Source organism: Saccopteryx bilineata, chromosome 5, assembly GCF_036850765.1.
Source record: "Saccopteryx bilineata isolate mSacBil1 chromosome 5, mSacBil1_pri_phased_curated, whole genome shotgun sequence".
Classification (NCBI taxonomy): domain Eukaryota; kingdom Metazoa; phylum Chordata; class Mammalia; order Chiroptera; family Emballonuridae; genus Saccopteryx; species Saccopteryx bilineata.
Genome location: NC_089494.1, coordinates 139,043,583 through 139,061,008, shown reverse-complemented (window position 1 = coordinate 139,061,008; position 17,426 = coordinate 139,043,583). Strand labels below are relative to the sequence as shown.

The window sequence follows — 17,426 nt, the reverse complement described above, 5'->3', positions numbered from 1 at the left end:
AGGCTTTGTGATCAGAAAATATGCTTGGTACAATTTCAATTTTTCTGAATTGGCTGATGTTATTTTTGTGGCCCAGCATATGGTCAATTCTTGAGAATGTTCCATGTACACTAGAGAGAAATATATACTCTGTCGCTTTGGAATGAAGTGTCATGTAGATGTCTATCATATCCAGGTGCTCTAGTGTTTCGTTTAAGGCCAATATATCTTTATTGATTCTCTGTTTGGATGACCAATCTAGAGTCGTCAGCGGTGTATTGAGGTCTCCAAGTATGATTGTATTTGTGTCAGTTTTTGTTTTTAGGTCAATAAGTAGCTGTCTTATATATTTTGGTGCTCCTTGGTTTGGTGCATATATAAGGATTGTTATGTCTTCTTGATTCAGTGTCCCCTTAATCATTATGAAATCACCATTTTTGTCTGAGTACTTTTTCTGTCTTGTAGTCAGCATTATTAGATATGAGTATTGCTACATCTGCTTTTTTTGAATGTTATTTGCTTGGGGTATTGTTTGCCAGCCTTTCACTTTGAATTTATTTTTATCCATGTTGCTTAGATGTGTTTCTTGTAGGCAGCATACAGATGGATTTTCTTTTAATTTATTCTGCTGCTCTGTGTCTTTTTATTGGTGAGTTTAATCCATTTACACTTAGTGTAATTATTGACACTTGTGGGTTCCCTATTGCCATTTTATAAATTGCTTTCTGTTAGTTTTGTCTTGTTTGATTCTTCTCTTTTGTTTTTCTATCATTTGTTTTTGTTTGTTTGTATTCCATACTTCTTTCCTGTATTGCTACCTTTTTTAAGTCATGTGTTTCTGTGGTGGTTTTTTCAAGGGTGGTTACCATTAAGTAATGAAAAGGTTACCTACCATATTCATTGTAGTACCCTATCTTATGAGTGTTTCTGCGCGTCATTGTTCTTTGCTACTGTTAATCTCTGTCCTCTCTCCTTTTTCTTGCTTTTGTTGTCACAGTTTAAAATTGGTTTTATTTTGTTCTTGGTGGAGCTTTTACTTGTGGTTTTGTTTGTTTTGTTCTTTGAATCTGGTTGGAAAACCCCTTTCAGTATTTCCTGGAGTGGGGGTTTTCTGATGATAAATTCCCTCATCTTTTCTGTATCTGTGAATGTTTTTATTTCTCCTTTGTATTTGAAGGATAGCTTTGATGGGTATAGTATTCTTTGCTGAAAGTTCCTCTCTTTCAGGGCTTTAAATATTGGGGTTCACTCTCTTCTATCTTGTAGAGTTTTTGCTGAGAAATCTGATGATAATCTAATAGGCCTTCCTTTATATGTTGTATTCTTCTTTTCCCTGGCTGCCTTGAGAATTTTTTCTTTGTTGTTGGTTTGTGCCATTTTCATTACGATGTGCCTTGGAGTAGGTTTGTTGTGGGTAAGAAAACTCGGTGTTCTGTTTGCTTCTTTAATTTGAGGCTTTAGTTCTTTCCATAGGCTTGGGAAATTTTTGTCTATTATTTGTTTTAATATATTCTCCATTCCATTTTCTCTCTCTTCTCCCTCTGATATACCTATTATTCTTATGTTATTCTTTTTGATGGAGTCAGACAATTCCTGTAGGGATTTCTCATTTTTTAAAATGTTTTAGTCTCTCTCTTCTTCTCTCTGTTGTGCCTGAAGTTGCTTGTCTTCTATGTCACTAATCCTACCTTCTATCTGGCCTGTTCTATTAGCTAAGCTTGTTACCTCATTTTTTAGTTCATGAATTGTTATTCATCTATTGTTTTATTTGTTTTTATAGTTTCAATTTTTCCTTGGTAATATATTCTTTGTGTTCGTTGAGTTGTTTTCTGAGCTCTCTAAATTTTCTTTCTGTGTTTTCTTACGATTTCTATTTTAAATTCTCTGTCATTTATCACCAAGGTTTTCAATATATTAAATTTTTTCTCCATAGATTTTTCCACATCTATCTGTGCTACTTCTCTATCTTTTGTATCCATGATATTTGATTTCCTTTTTCTTAATGGCATCTGAGGGTGGTCTTGTTGATAGCACTAATGAGAATTCATAAATAATAAAAAGTTAAAAAAAGTTAAAAAATAAAAAATTTAGAAAAACAAAAACACACAAAAAAACAATAATTCATTATTTCCCCCCCTTTTCTTTCTTCTATTCCCTTCTTCTCCCCTCCTCCTTAGGAAAATATTGTGATGAATTGTGAATTATCTTATGCTAAATGGAACAAAAACTGTGTATAACGGAGGGCCTGAGTTGGGGGGAAGTGTTCAAGGGGCAAAAAAGGAAGTAGGTACCCACAAAATGCAAAAAAGGAAAAAATTTGGGTCAAGTATAAAATGATTTGCTTGTAAGTGATGGTTGACTAAGAGATATAATGAGAGGGATAATAGGAAAACAGGAAAAAGGAAAAAGAATAACTATTGTATTAAGTGGAGCAAAAACTAAATAGAATGGAGATCCTGTGTTGGGAGGAATGCTAATGAGTTAAAAAGCAAAGTAAAAAGCACTCAAAATGCCTGAAAAAAACTTCTTGAGTACCAAATAAAATAATTTGTTCGTGATTGAGGATTGAATGAGAGGAAAAGTAAAAGGAGAAAAGAAGAAACTAATAGAGAGGGAGAAATAAGAAAAATAGGAAAAGGAAAAAAAGAAAAAAGAAAAAATCAAAAAGAGAGAGAGAATTAAGGGTTTTGGTGTGTAACCCTCATGGAGGGTAAGGAAGAAGAAAAGAAATAAAATGTAACACTTATGGGTAGTATATTTCAAGAAGAGGAAAGAATAAGATAGGCAGAGAATAAATGGATCAAGGTGGAGGAAATAGAAATAATAATAATAAAGGCAACAAGATGAAAGAAACAAAAAATAGTGGAACAAGTTATAAAGTCTGTGGATTTTTCTTGATTTTGAGAGGTTAACTTCTTTCTTTTTCTTTCTCTCCCTCTTCCTGGTCGGTGACTCTGTACCCCAGGCTCTGCCCCTGTGGCATGCTTAGTTAGAGATTTGCAGTTGATGAGACTCTACTGCGATGTCATATATTAGGATTCAGTCTTGTTGGTAGTCAAGGCTTGTTAGCATTTGCAGGCTACAACAATGAGAGAGTCTGTTTTCCCGGAGCCTCTCTCCTAGTCTCTCCTTCCTGGATTAGCAGCCTGATAATCCAGCTATGAGGCTGCCGCTGCCTCTGCCTGGGGAGTAAGAAGCTCAAAGAACTGGCAAATCTCCACACTATCCCCACTCAGTGCAGGGCTCTGGGTAAGGCTCTGGCAGTCAGAGCCGCCAGCATAATCAGGAAAGGCTGGGAGCCAGTTGCTCTCAAGGTGACTTTCTATGAGCCTCCAGGCCCGTTCAGCACACTTAGCACTCTGTGGGACCACTCTCCCTAGGCTTTCCGCGCTTTGTAACCTGTTTTGCCCTAGTTGCTGCCTGCAGTACAGGAGTTCTTACCATCTGCAAGTCCCTCTTTTTAGCATATATCCCTGAGTATGAAAGCTCTGCCGATCAGAAGTTGCCCCACCCCTTTAGCAAGAGGCACTAAAAAATATCACGCCTCTTGTCTTGGATCACTGAACTGAGAGAGATCTTGTCAATTAGAGCCGTGTAGGTCAGTTGGGAGGTGAGCAGACTATGGATTAAGCTAATTTCAGCAATTGGATCCACCGATCTACTCCAGAAAGGACTGCAAGCTGCCCGGGTGCCCATCCCCCAATGCTTGATTGTTAGCTTGAATGGCTGGGTGAGGCGCCCCACCCACCCAGAGAAGCTCGGGTGTAGGGAAGTTCGCTTTGGCACACTCGCCATGCGCTGCTGGCAGCTGCTGCTCGTGGCGCAGGCATTCGCTCGCATGGGCTGATTCACCACAAGCACACTCTTTCCTCGACTTGAACGAATGTCCATGCCGCAGCCTAGCTTCCTCCACACCCTTAGCCCCCCTCCTCGACTCTCAGTTCCAAGTGAAAGCAGCCTTTGCTCAGGTTAGTGAGGAAGGCAGAGTATTCCTTTGTCCAACTTATTTCCTTCAGGGTTGATTATATATTTAGTCAATTTTTCGCTGGATCCTACTTTCGCCTTCAGTGTGTGGAACTCCCAGACACTCCAAGGATAGATTTTTCTGTCTCTGGTTGATGAACTTGTTGAAATTTTGGGGAGATTTGTCAGTCGTGCTCCTCATGGCACCATTGCTCTGACGTCACTCCCCTAATATCTTTCAAGATGATTTCTAAACAGATTTTTTCATAGGTTCCAAGACACAAGTAATAACTTATATTAGTAATGTATATTCTTAACATTTTGTTAACATATTTTATATTCTTAACATATTTTTTCAGTTTGGGTCTAGGATCTTTAAAAAATATTATTTTGAATACATTTTAAACATAAGTGATTTAAGAGCATGAAGAAAGATTTATTGACTTGAATGCTATGTTCTCCTATACATTTGTATTACAGATCAGTTAATATATTCCTTTAGGAGAGTATTTTCATGATTAGCAATTATTTGCTGAGAATCTATTGTAATATGGATAAAATACTGTGTTTGATGTTGAGGGTATGTTGGTCAAATAAGTTTGTAAATATGATATATGTTTGCTTGCTTATAGTTTGCATAGGGTGTGGGGGACAGGCTGTAAGCAGGCTGGGTCTTTATAGCCTAAGGCTTAGTTTTAAGCATAAGCTTTTCCCCACACCCTTGACTGATTGCATGATGTGGGGTGGTGCACTCTCATGAGGAATCCCATTATGCCTCAGATAAGTGACTTTGTATCAGAGACTTCCTTGTTTGTATATTGGATTAAAAGTTTTGATTTCTACACTATGAAGTGGTGCAGTCTGGGAGCTTGCTCTCTCAGTTCCTGAGATTAGCATTAGAGAGGAGAGCAGAGAAAGGCCACCTGGAGGAGACCAGAAGAAGCAGCCAAGATGGTGGAGTGCTGAGGGAGAAGCCAATTAGTGCAGAGTTTGTGCAGAGAGAAGAAGATGGGGAACAGAGGTCAATGAGACTGATGAGGTAGAAACCTTTGATTCTAGGAAACTCGGAAAGTCAGTAGCTTTGTGAGCACTGAATGAGTGGGTTTTGGAGCCCAGTGTGTGTTTTTACTTGCCTGCCAGGTACAGTTCTTGGCTCTGTTGTTTCATTACCATCTGTCCGAATCTAATGCAAACCTGCATGGGCCAGGCGGCTGTGATGGTGGCTGTGGCTACTGGCTTCACAGGGTATAAATTGGTATATATATTATTGACCCGGTCCTCTACGGTCTTAAAATTTGAAACCATAATAAATTTAAGGTAACATTCATGTTGGTCAAATAAGTTTGTAAATTGTATATATGTTTGCTTGCTTATAGTTTGCATTGGGTGTGGGGGACAGGCTGTAAGCAGGCTGGGTCATTATAGCCTGAGGCTTAGTTTTAAGACTATGCTTTTCCCAAAACCCTTGACTATTGCATGATGTGGGTGGTGCACTCTTATGAGAAATCTCATGCCTCAGATAAGTGACTTTGTATCAGAGACTTCCTTGTTTGTATATTAGATTAAAAGGTTTTGATTTAAATACTATAAAGTGGGGCAGACCTGGAGCTTGCTCTCTCTCAGTTCCTGCTATCACCATTGCAGGAGCCTCCCTGATCTCCTGCTCTTCATGGGAAAAGCAGGTTTTCTGCTCTTCCCTTGTCTTCTCTTGTGGCTTGCCTGTCTTGGTGAGACACCAATAAACAGAATGGTTCACCATCCTCCACTCTGCCATTTCTTTATTGTCTGCCCAAATCTAATGAGAACCTGCATGTGAATGGCCACAATGGTGGCTCCTGGCCATACAATTCAGTAGTTAATAAAAAGCCCATTATTATTATTTAATAATAGTATGATTTTTACTAGCTGAGTGTAATTTCTTGTCCTAGATAGAGATATAATTTATCAGCATAAATTGATAAAATATTTTTGTAACTAGAAGATTATATACTCATGCTTTGAGTCCTATAGGAAATAATGAGTGTAGAAGCTCTGTCTTTAATTTTAGCTTTTTTGAGCTTTATAAATCAGGTCTCTGACCTTGGTTTTGTTTTCTCAAACCCTTTTTACCTCTTTGTGTCCCTTACAGAATTTCATGATTTCTCACAGATAATATTATGGCAATATTAAAGAGGATGCTTCTCATTATAACATGATACTATTTTATATTTGTGAGTTGATATGATGATAATTTTAAGCACAAAGAATAAAATGGGGTCATAATTTATTTTCTAACAAATTGCCTTTTATCCATGAATATTAAAACCTTTATCTAAGCAACACAATTTGATATTACCCATATCAGGAAATACAGAATGGTTTAGAACAGGGGTCCCCAAACTTTTTACACAGGGGGCCAGTTCACTGTCCCTCAGACCATTGGAGGGCTGGACTAAAAAAAAACTATAAACAAATCCCTATGCATACTGCACATATCTTATTTTAAAGTAAAAACAAAACAAAACGGGAACAAATACAATATTTAAAATAAGGAACAAGTAAATTTAAATCAACAAACTGACCAGTATTTCAATGGGAACTATGCTCCTCTCACTGACCACCAATGAAAGAGGTGCCCCTTCCAGAAGTGCGGCAGGGGCCGGATAAATGGCCTCAGGGGGCCGCATGTGGCCTGCGGGCCGTAGTTTGGGGACACCTGGTTTAGAATTATGTCAGTTTCCAACATTATATCTAGTTGCTGCTATTTCAATAGACATAATGCTTATGAACTATTATTTCTGTCCTACCTGAGAAGGATAATGAAATGTATGGACTTTTTTTTTCACTTTATGTTCTGCAGTCATGATTTTATTTTATGGCCCGGTATTTTGGGTCTTTTGTAATTTTAATATAGGTTGCAAAATAAAGATTTAAAACCATTGTTTTATTCATAGGGAGCACACAGTTTACTTGTGTATAGCACATAGATTTGTGGAACTATAGCAGTAAGCAGAGTAGAAGAACACAGGCAAATAAAGATGGTCATAAGGGCTTGGAGCATCAAGAAGAGAAGTGAACAGACAGTGGGGATCAGTCATGAGATCTCGGTATTGGTGTAAATCGGTGTAAATCTCTGGATAACAAGTTGGTGAAGAGAATAAATAGGCCAGGGTAGGTGCCTTTAAGTCCAGCTTTGCATAGAAGGAATGGACTATGCAAAGCCAGTAGCCACGGCCACTATCACAGCCGCCTGGCCCATGCAGGTTTGCATTGGATTCGAACAGTCGGTAAAGAAACAACGGAGCCAAAAACTGGTGGGCCATAGTCTTTAATCCTAGTTTGCACCCGGCGGGCAAGCAAAAAACACACACTGGGCTCCAAAACCCACTCACATTCAGTGCTCAAAAAGCTACTGATTTATCCGAGTTTCCTAGAATCAAAGGTTTCTAGCTCACCAGACTTATTCACCTCTGTTCCCCATCTCCTTCCTTCTCCCTGTACAAACTCTGCCCAGACTGGCTTCTCTCTCAGCACTCTGCCATCTTGGCTGCTTCTCCTGGCCACATGGCCTCTTTCTGCTCTTTCCTCTAATGATAATCTCAGGAACCAAGAGAAGAAGCTCCTATTCTGCCCCTATTTTATAGTGTAGAAATCCAAACATTTAATCCAATATACAAAATAGGGAAGTCTAATACAAAGTTATTTCTCTGAGGCATGATTGGATTGTATCACCCCACATCAAAAAGGGTGGGAAAGGCTTAATCCCAAAACCAAGCCCCAGGCTACAACAATCCTGCTTGCCCACAGCCTGCCTGAAACACACATTAATATCACCTGGGCGATGGCCTCCACGTGAGCAGCGCCATCTTTAACAAAGTGAGCATAATATATTTTATCTGCCCAACAATCCACCCCTATGTTCACTTTACTACCCACAATTCACACAACTGGCATCCCTGTGCAAGGAAATTAGGCACATTACACAAATTACAACAGCACAAATCATACAGTTTCAACAATCATAAAGGTACACTTCACCAGTCTCTGAGCACTTTGCCCAAAGCACAAAATGTCCTCGGCCTTCTTTCTAGCCATGGGGAAAGCTTCCCGGGGCAGGGGAGTGCTTCCAGTAAAGCCACCCCCTACCTCCATCAAGGTATTTCATATTGTCCAAAATCTGTAAGTCCATTCAACAAAGGAGCCAATGCCCACTCCAGTCATAGTCCAGGAAATCAGTCCATGCACATGAGACCTCAGCCACCCCCCTCATCCCTGCTGTCCTGGCAGGTCTTACACTGTCCCAAAGAGGGGCACATGGCGTCCAGCCCTATGTCCCAAAATCTCAGACCTACCAGGGCTGTAGTAGGTGCTGCTTCCAGCTGGGCTTTCACCTTCTGGAGACTGTGGATTACAACTCCAGCTCGATTCTCCTCATCCTTCAAAGAGGAACTGAAAACACCAGCTCTGGTTGCCGGTCTCAAGCCCCGGGCTGCCACAGCCTTCTGCTCTGCAGACGTTGCAGCTCCGGACCCGGCCTCAGCCCAGGCCTCAGCCTCAGACTCAGCCTCAGCCTCAGCCTCCCGCTGCTGCTGGCTCTCCACAACATCCAGGGCAATCTGCAACTCACGAACCTGTGATTCCTCCTCCAGGGACTGCTCCATTTCCAGGCGAATCTCGCAAACTTGGTCGGCCTCCTTCTCCAGCGCTTCCTCCAGCTCCAGGGTCAGCATCTGTTTCTCCCACGTTTGCTCCAGCTCCTTCCACTGCTCAGTTTGCAGGTCCCAGGCAGCCTCTTCCACAGAGCTTTCGGTTTCCTCATGCATGGCTATAAAAGTCAGCCAGCCTACAATCCCCAAAAGGACAGTCATGGGGAACCCTAACACTAGCCAGTCCTCTACTCCACCACTCAAAGGCTCCTTGCTGATCTGTATCAAATCCTGCCAACTACGCCAAATGTAAAGCCAGTAGCCACAGCCACTATCACAGCCGCCTGGCCCATGCAGGTTTGCATTGGATTCGAACAGTCGGTAAAGAAACAACGGAGCCAGAAATTGGTGGGCCATAGTCTTTAATCCTAGCTTGCACCCGGCAGGCAAGCAAAAAACACACACTGGGCTCCAAAACCCACTCACATTCAGTGCTCAAAAAGCTACTGATTTATCCGAGTTTCCTAGAATCAAAGGTTTCTAGCTCACCAGACTTATTCACCTCTGTTCCCCATCTCCTTCCTTCTCCCTGCACAAACTCTGCCCAAACTGGCTTCTCTCTCAGCACTCTGCCATCTTGGCTGCTTCTCCTGGCCACATGGCCTCTTTCTGCTCTTTCCTCTAATGATAATCTTAGGAACCAAGAGAAGAAGCTCCTATTCTGCCCCTATTTTATAGTGTAGAAATCCAAACCTTTAATCCAATATACAAAATAGGGAAGTCTCTAATACAAAGTCACTTCTCTGAGGCATGATTGGATTGTACCATCCCACATCAAAAAGGGTGGAAAAGGCTTAATCCCAAAACCAAGCCCCAGGGTACAAGGATTCTGCCTGCCCACAGCCTGCCCCAACACACATTAATATCACCTGGGCAACAGCTTTCACGTGGGCAGCGTCATCTTTAACAAAGCGAGCATAATATATTTTATCTGCCCAACAGACTATTTAATAATACTGTCTGAAATTCTTGTATTCCTGTATTCTACCTCCCAATATCTGCTTCAACAGGTTGAATCTAGACAAGTAATTTAGTTCTGCAGTAAGACAAAATTTGGGGGCATTACAATCAATACAAAAGAACATTGATTTACATGAATAACAAAACATATCTAGGTAGAGGGGGCCATAATTAAGAAATACAGATGAGCAACGAAATTGAATTAGTGAAAGAAATGTACATCTTTCTATCGTAACGAAGAAGTCTGTTTTAGGAAAAAGATTTTTCTATTAAGAAAAAAGATAGCCTATTTTTGTTAATTATATAAATTTAATACACAAAAGAAATTTCAAAAAGAATATACTCCATTTTGTATATAGAAATTGTTTTTAAGATTTCATTTATTGACTTTACAGAGAAAGGAGAGAGAGAGACAGGTGTGCTGCTTCACTTTAGCTCTTTATTGATTGCTTGTTGTAGTGCCCTTGACCTGGCAAGCCCAGGGCTTCAAACCAGTGACCTGAGCATTCCAGATCAATACTTTATCCACTGGGCCACCACAGTCCCGGCAAAAATGTACTTTGTTTTTAATTGCAAAATATTTTTTGGTTTTTTTCATCCATGGATATGTTTTATGGAGAGGAACAAATAATTGATCCTTTTTTTAAAAAAGAAAAATCTTATTTATGTATTTATTTATTTAGTTGATGATAGAGCAGAGACAGAGAGAGAAAGAGAGGAAGGGAGAGAAAGGAAGGAGAGAGATGAGCAGCATCAACTCATAGTTGCTTTATTTAGTTGTTCATTGATTACTTCTCATATGTGACTTGTGGATTCTCTCAATTGCTCATTACTGGTCAAATAAGTTTGTGAATATGATGCATGTTTACTTGTTTTGGGTGTGGAAGACAGGCTGTAAGCTGGCAAAATCATTATAGCCTAAGGCTTAGTTTTAAGACTAAGCCTTTCCCTCCCTTCTAATACTAAGTTTTTCTCAAAACCAAGGTTTTTCCCCACACCTTTGTGTGATAGAGGATGGTGCATTCTTATGCGGAATCTCATTTATGCCTCAGATAAGTGGCTTTGTATCAGAGACTTCCTTATTTGTATACTGGCTTAAAGCAGTGGTTCTTAAACTTTTTGAAGTTGGGGCACATTTAAAATCCTACAAATAATTGTAGGCGCACTATATACAAATTTCTGAGAAATGTGTTATAATAATTAAGTCAAATATTAAAGAAAAAAAAGTCCAAGCATGTTTTTATGATAATTAAATGAAATAAATATGACAAAATTAAATGTATTCTGACATTAAAACACTTTCTTATGTTACATTTTTTGAGTTATGTTTTTTAGACTTCATAAAAAAGTGGTATTAAAAAATAAAACTCAGCAGGTCCCAGCGCAAAGGTGTTAAGTTTTTTCATTCTTGTGTTTATGAGAAACATGAGCCTGATGTGTCCTAGTGATTTCTTCAATGTTTGGGCATATATTTGAAAGGCAAACTCTCATTTCCTTGTCAATACATTGAAGAATTTCTCTCTTTTTACTCTTAATTGCATTGAGGATAGAAAATCCTAATTCACATAAATAGAATGTTGAAAATCGTAGTAAAATATTCAAAGTTTTTCTAGATATTGCCACATATTCTTCTTTTATAGAAATCCAAAAGGCTTCAAGAGACAATTCCTTATGTTTAATCATCAATCCACGATCAGTGGATATAGCTGCCAGTTCTTCTTCTGTTAAGTTAAACCAAAATCACTTGAAACTTCCATGAATGGGTTTCTAATCCAATTGTATTGTTCAGTGTTAAGTGATGGAAAATGCTATAAATTAAATTCTGCCCGTCAGCCTTCAAGTCCTGTTTTATTTACACTTAACTTTTGCTCACTTCCAGAATCAGATTCTTCAATATCATGCTTCATTTTGAGAAATCTGTCCATTTTATTTGGGTGTATTTATCTAAAAATAATATAATAATATGTTAACAATAAATATAATAATGATGTGTTAACAAAAGAGTGGTATTTCCATAATGAAATGGCATAATAGAGTAACTATATTTATTTTTATATCTGAGCACATGCCACAAACCAGCACAGGTAGTAATTCCAGGTCCCAAGTGGGAATGGTGAAGAATTAAGAAAATACGCAGAATTAAGAAAATACAAATTGGGAGGGCCCTGTAATTGCTGCTGGCAAGAACAAAGCATACCCAAAAACCTCATCTTGCTTTATTTATATGGCAAAGTAGGCAAATCAATGAGATCTTGAACATGTTTCCAAGGCAACCCAAGAATTTTACCAAGTGCAGAAAACCTCCACTATATATAACATCTTAACTTTACACCAAACAAAGGATAGAAGAAACTTGCCTACAATCTTTCCAGGGAACATGGGGATAGTGTAAACAATCCAGCACCACAGTTCAACAGCCTTTTGCAACCTAATCAGGCAAGTGAGGTGGGGGGTTGGGCAGACTGTCAGCTTACAGCCAATTCCCCACACCTCTGTCCTTCAAAAATCTAAACTCCAAACATATTTCTCTGGAATACCATAGGGCGCACCTGGAAATCTTCTAGGGCACATCAGAGTGCCCTGGCGCACACTTTGAGAACCACTGGCTTAAAGGCTTTAATTTTCTATACTATAAAATGAGGCAGACCAGGGCCTCTCTCTCTCTCAGTTCCTGTTATCAGCATTGCAGAGGCCTCCCTGATCCCTCACCCTCTATGGGAAAAGCAGGTTTTCTGCTTTTCTCTTGGCTTCTCTTGTGGCTTGCCTGTCTTGCTGAGACACCAATAAACAGAATGGCCCACCATCCTCCGACTCTACCATTTCTTTACCGTCTGCCTGAATCCAATGAGAACCTGCATGTGAATGGCCAAGATGGCGGCCCCTGGCCATACATCCATCCTCCCCATTTGTTGGCCAAATAAGTTTGTAAATATAATACATGTTTGCTCGCTTATAGTTTGCATTGGGTGTGGGGGACAGGCTGTAAGCAGGCAGGGTCCGTATAGCCTAAGGCTTAGTTTTAAGACTAAGCTTTTCCCTTCACCCTTGACTGTTGCATGATAGGGTGTGGTGCACTCTCATGAGGAATCCCATTATGCTTCTGTTGGTCAAATAAGTTTGTAAACATGATATATATGTTTGCTCGCTTGTGACTTATAATGGGTGTGGGGGACAGGCTATAAGCAGGCCAGGTTGTTGTAGCCTGAGGTTTGGTTTTGGGACTAAGCTTTTCCCCACACCCTTGACTGATTGTATGATCTGGGTGGTGCACTCTCATGAGAAATCCAGTTATGCCTTGGATAAGTGACTTTGTATCGGAGACTTCCTTGTTTGTATATTGGATTAAGGGATTTTGGTTTTCTACACTATAAAGTGGGACAGACCAGGAGCTCAGACACACAGTTCCTGCTATCACAATTGCAGGGGCTCCCCTGATCCCTTGCCCTTCATGGGAAGAGCTGGTTTTCTGCTTTTCCCTTGTCTTCTTTTGTGGTTTGCCTGTCTTGGTGAGACACCAATAAATAGGATGGCCCCCCATCCTCTGACTCCGCCATTTCTTTATCGCCTGCCCGAATCCAATGGGAACCTGCATGTGAATGGTCACGATGACGGCTCCTGGCCTTACAGCTTCATATAAGTGACTTTGTATCAGAGACTTCCTTGTTTGTATATTGGATTAAAGGTTTTGATTTCTACTCTATAAAATGAGACAGACTGGGAGCTTGCTCTCTCTCAGTTCCTGAGATGAGTATTAGAGGGGAGAGCAGAGAAAGGCCACGTGGAGGAGAGGAGAAGCAGCCAAAATGGCAGAGTGCTGAAGGAGAAGCCAGTTTGTGCAGAGTTTGTGCAGAGAGAAGGAGATGGGGAACATAGGTGAATAAGGCTGGTGAGGTACAAACCTTTGATTCTAGGAAACTCAAATGAGTCAGTGGCTTTGGGAGCCCTGAATGGAAAGGGAAGTATTTTCCCACTGTGTGTATTTCTTGCCCGCCGGGTGCAAGCTATGATTAAAGCTAATGGCCCACCAGTTTTTGGCTTCGTTGTTTCATTACCATCCGTCCAAATCAAATGTGAATCTGCATGGGCCAGGCGGCTGTGATGGTGGCCGTGGCTACTGGCTTTACACCATTTGTTTCCAGGCTACCAATAATTATATAAAAGGAAAACTATCTTGACTAGTTCTCCTAGTGAATCATACTATTTTATATTAACTGGATTATTTTTCTGCCAAGTGATTCAACTAGTCAGGTATTATATTTCTGCCTTACTCTTTCATGTCTTTATTCCAAAAATGGCCTTCTTCATTCTCAATCTGTATTCTTACCTGAATTGTTGAGAAGATTTTATGGAACAAGTTTGGCTTCCATGTTTTCTTTCTCCTCTACTTCAAAATGGTTTTCAACTGGTTCCTCTTCACTATAAAAAACCTACTTTAAAGCAATCTTAAATTCATTTCTACTTCTCTCCAGTGTTAGAAGAAAAGTTATCAGTTATTCTTAGAGTTAATTTCTTCAACCAGGCTCTTGATTACATCCAATCCTAACCTCTCAAGTCCTCTGTTAAATAATCTCTCCATATCTTTCCTTAATTTCCAATGCCTCCTTTTGCTGACTGAAGCTATATTCAAATCTCACCCATAGTTCAAGAAAAAAACAAAAACCCTCAAACCCTTTCGCTGACCCCTCATTATTCCTGTCTATTGCGAACTTTTCTAGCTTTTCTCATTCAATGAAATATTTATTGAAATATTTTTTTACCTATTTATTCCTTCAGCCCTGATAACCTAATTTCATTCTACCATTTTCTGGAAATTACTGTCTTAAAAGGTCAATGAAAGATAAAATCATCATTAAACCTCATAGCCTTTACTTACTTATCATCTTTGATCACAGTCCTGCATGTTCCGGTAAATCCAAATTTTCTTTTGTGACATAAAAACCTCCACCTGCCTGGCTTCTTCCTCTTTGTCTCCCCTTATCAATTCCTCACCCACAGATAGGACTCTCTGTAGATTCTTACTCTGATACTGATCCTTCTCCCACACTCCAGTCTTATATTATTTCTCACTTCTTACTATGTATTTCTCTTAGACAATGAGTTGGGCTTCAAGTTTAATTTGTCTGAAATGAAGTTTATCCTTCTCACTCCCTACTTCAGCTTGTCTAACTTTTTAGTTTGTGTGTGACTTAAACTATGTTTAATCTCATCAGACTGATATGATAAACTTAAGTGACTCATATTTAAGACATCCTTACATTTGCCCACAGGCCCTTGAGCTAAATAACAAGTCTTCCTCTTGGTAGGAGAAAGCTTAGACATGGAAAGGTTGTCTTGTTCCCAGGAATGAAGTGTTTCTTATAGCAAAATGATCCAAGATGTTTGACTAGTGCTTCTGCCTAGTCAGAGGGATAGCCAAATGGTAAGGAGGGTGGGTCTGGGTAGGAAGAAAGCTAAAAAAGGCTACCGTGGCCAGTCTTTCTTTTTTTTTTAATTTTTTTATTTTTAATTATTGTGTTGATATAGTTTCAAATGTTGACCTGAATAGACATGTCTCCAACGAGGACATACAGATGGCCAATAGATATATGAAAAAATGCTCAACTTCACTAATCATTAAAGAAATACAAATTAAAACCACAATGAGATATCACCTCACACCTGTCACAATGTCTCTCATTAACAAATCAATACTCAATAAGTGCTGGTGAGGGTATGGAGGAAAGGGAACCCTCCTGCACTGCTGGTGGGAATGCAGACTGGTGCAGACCCTGTGGAAAACAATATGGAGATTCCTCAAGAAATTAAAAATGAAACTGCCTTATGACCCACCTGTCCCACTTCTAGAACTATAGCCTAAGAATTCCAAAACACTAATTCAAAAGAAGAAATGCACCCTCACGTTCATTGCAGTGTTGTTTGCAATAGCCAAGATCTGGAAAACAGCCAAAGTGATCATCAGTAGACAAGTGGATAATTTCTTTGTTTTTGAACAAGTAATGCTTTTCTTTAAATTAACCCTTTGAGTAGTGAGTTTTTTTCATGCTTGCTAACCCTCAGGAGTGAGCTTTTTTCAAAAAATGAAATTAGTTCCAGTTTCAGTTTTATTAACTTAAAGTCATGTTTGTTTGATAACTAATTTATGGAAAAAAGAAGAACATACATTTGCCTTTTTTAAATGTTGCCTTACACATTTTTAAAATAAATCGATTGTACTCTGGATGGTCAGGAGACACGAGAACGTACATGAACGTTCATACTACTTCAAAGGGTCAAAGGCATAGGTGGATTCCTAGTTCCTCTTTGCATCTCCCATATTTGGAGAGGAAGGGAAAGCTATGATTTACAAGGTGGGGCAAAAGTAAGTTTACAGTTGTGAGTACATGAAACACAGAGTTTATTCTTGTATTATCAATTATTTTATTTTACATATAAACAACCATAAACCTACTTTTACCCCACCCTGTAGATACATTATCTCATTTAAACTCCACAGCAATTCACATTTCATCCATTAGTAAACTAAGACCCAAAGCATTCAAGTGAGTTGCCAGCTCTCTAAGGATGGGAACCGTGTCCACTGGACAGTCAGATTCATATACTTTTCCCTGTGTAACAGAATGATGGCTCTTAAAAATATATATATCCTGAATCATCAAAGAAATAGTTAATTATTTTTTAAATTTATTTGTTGATTTTAAAGAGAAGGTAAGGGAGAAAGAGAGAGAGACAGAAAGAGAGAAACATCGATTTGTTCCTTTATGTGCCTGACTGGGGGTCTAACCAGCAACTCTGTGCATTGGGACAACACCCTAACAACCAAGACATCTGGCAAGGGCTCAGTTATGTATTTGCTATTATAGTTATTGAAGTAAAATAAACAAATATATTTTAAAAGAATTATGAACCTTTAACCAAAGTTGAAAGTAATAAAGACTTTCTGTTAAATTGTGTGTTATTAAAATGCTGTTAATCAGAATAACCTCTTTTCCAAATACCTCACTCAATCAAAGTTGTGTTCCATACTGAACTATGTGGTTGTGTTATATAGCAAACTGGGAGTATATTCACTAATGTCTTTTATGTTGAGTTCAGAGTTGGAAATGGGTTTTATTTGTTTGTTTGTTTTTAGTCTATGGTGTTAATTTGATAATTGTCAATGCTATACTCAGAAATTAAAGAGAATCTTTAAATGTGGGCTTTAGAACTCAGTAAGTTTGATAATTGAGATAGAAGACTTTAACATTAATAGCAGCAGTTAATTAACAGTTCAAACATGTCCAAAGGGTATGCAAAGTGGGAAATTACATGGCAGCCTGTAAGTATGGATTGTACTTTGGGCAAAGGATGCACCATCATTATGCAAATTGCACATGAATAACTGTCTGTTAAGTACCATTTTATCTACTTTAGACCTAATGAAGTTGGTAGATGAGATTCCTGCTGAATTAAGGGGCAATCAAAGCCTCATTTTGGATTTTGTACCATCTAGGTCAAGATGTTCTAAAAGTGTTCTGTATATTTATTTGGTGCAAGAAAGACACAACTTTTTTATCCTGTCTTCTGGTTAAGTCTTTAACAAGTATTTATGGAAACATATTTATGGCATATGATTTGTGCAATAAGGAAAGTCTGTCAGTGAGTAGTCAATAATGATATTAAAGCCTTAGAAAGCTATTTCCTGCCTTTAAGGAGTTTTGTTTCCATGTTTGCTAATTTTCCTCAGTTACACTGAGTGACATTTTTTTTTAAAATCAAAGGAACATAAAGAATTTTGTTTGAGTCTAGAGATAAAATAACTCTCTTCTCTAGCAAGAAGGTTGACAAAGATTTTTAATAAAA

The 17,426-nt window shown here is 38.9% G+C and overlaps 1 protein-coding gene across 1 annotated transcript in view; it reads left to right on the top strand.

The window, feature by feature from the left end:
- The window catches only part of GPR158 (G protein-coupled receptor 158), a 532,888-nt gene that overhangs the window by 298,188 nt on the left and 217,274 nt on the right, over window positions 1–17,426 (top strand). The window lies entirely within an intron of this gene.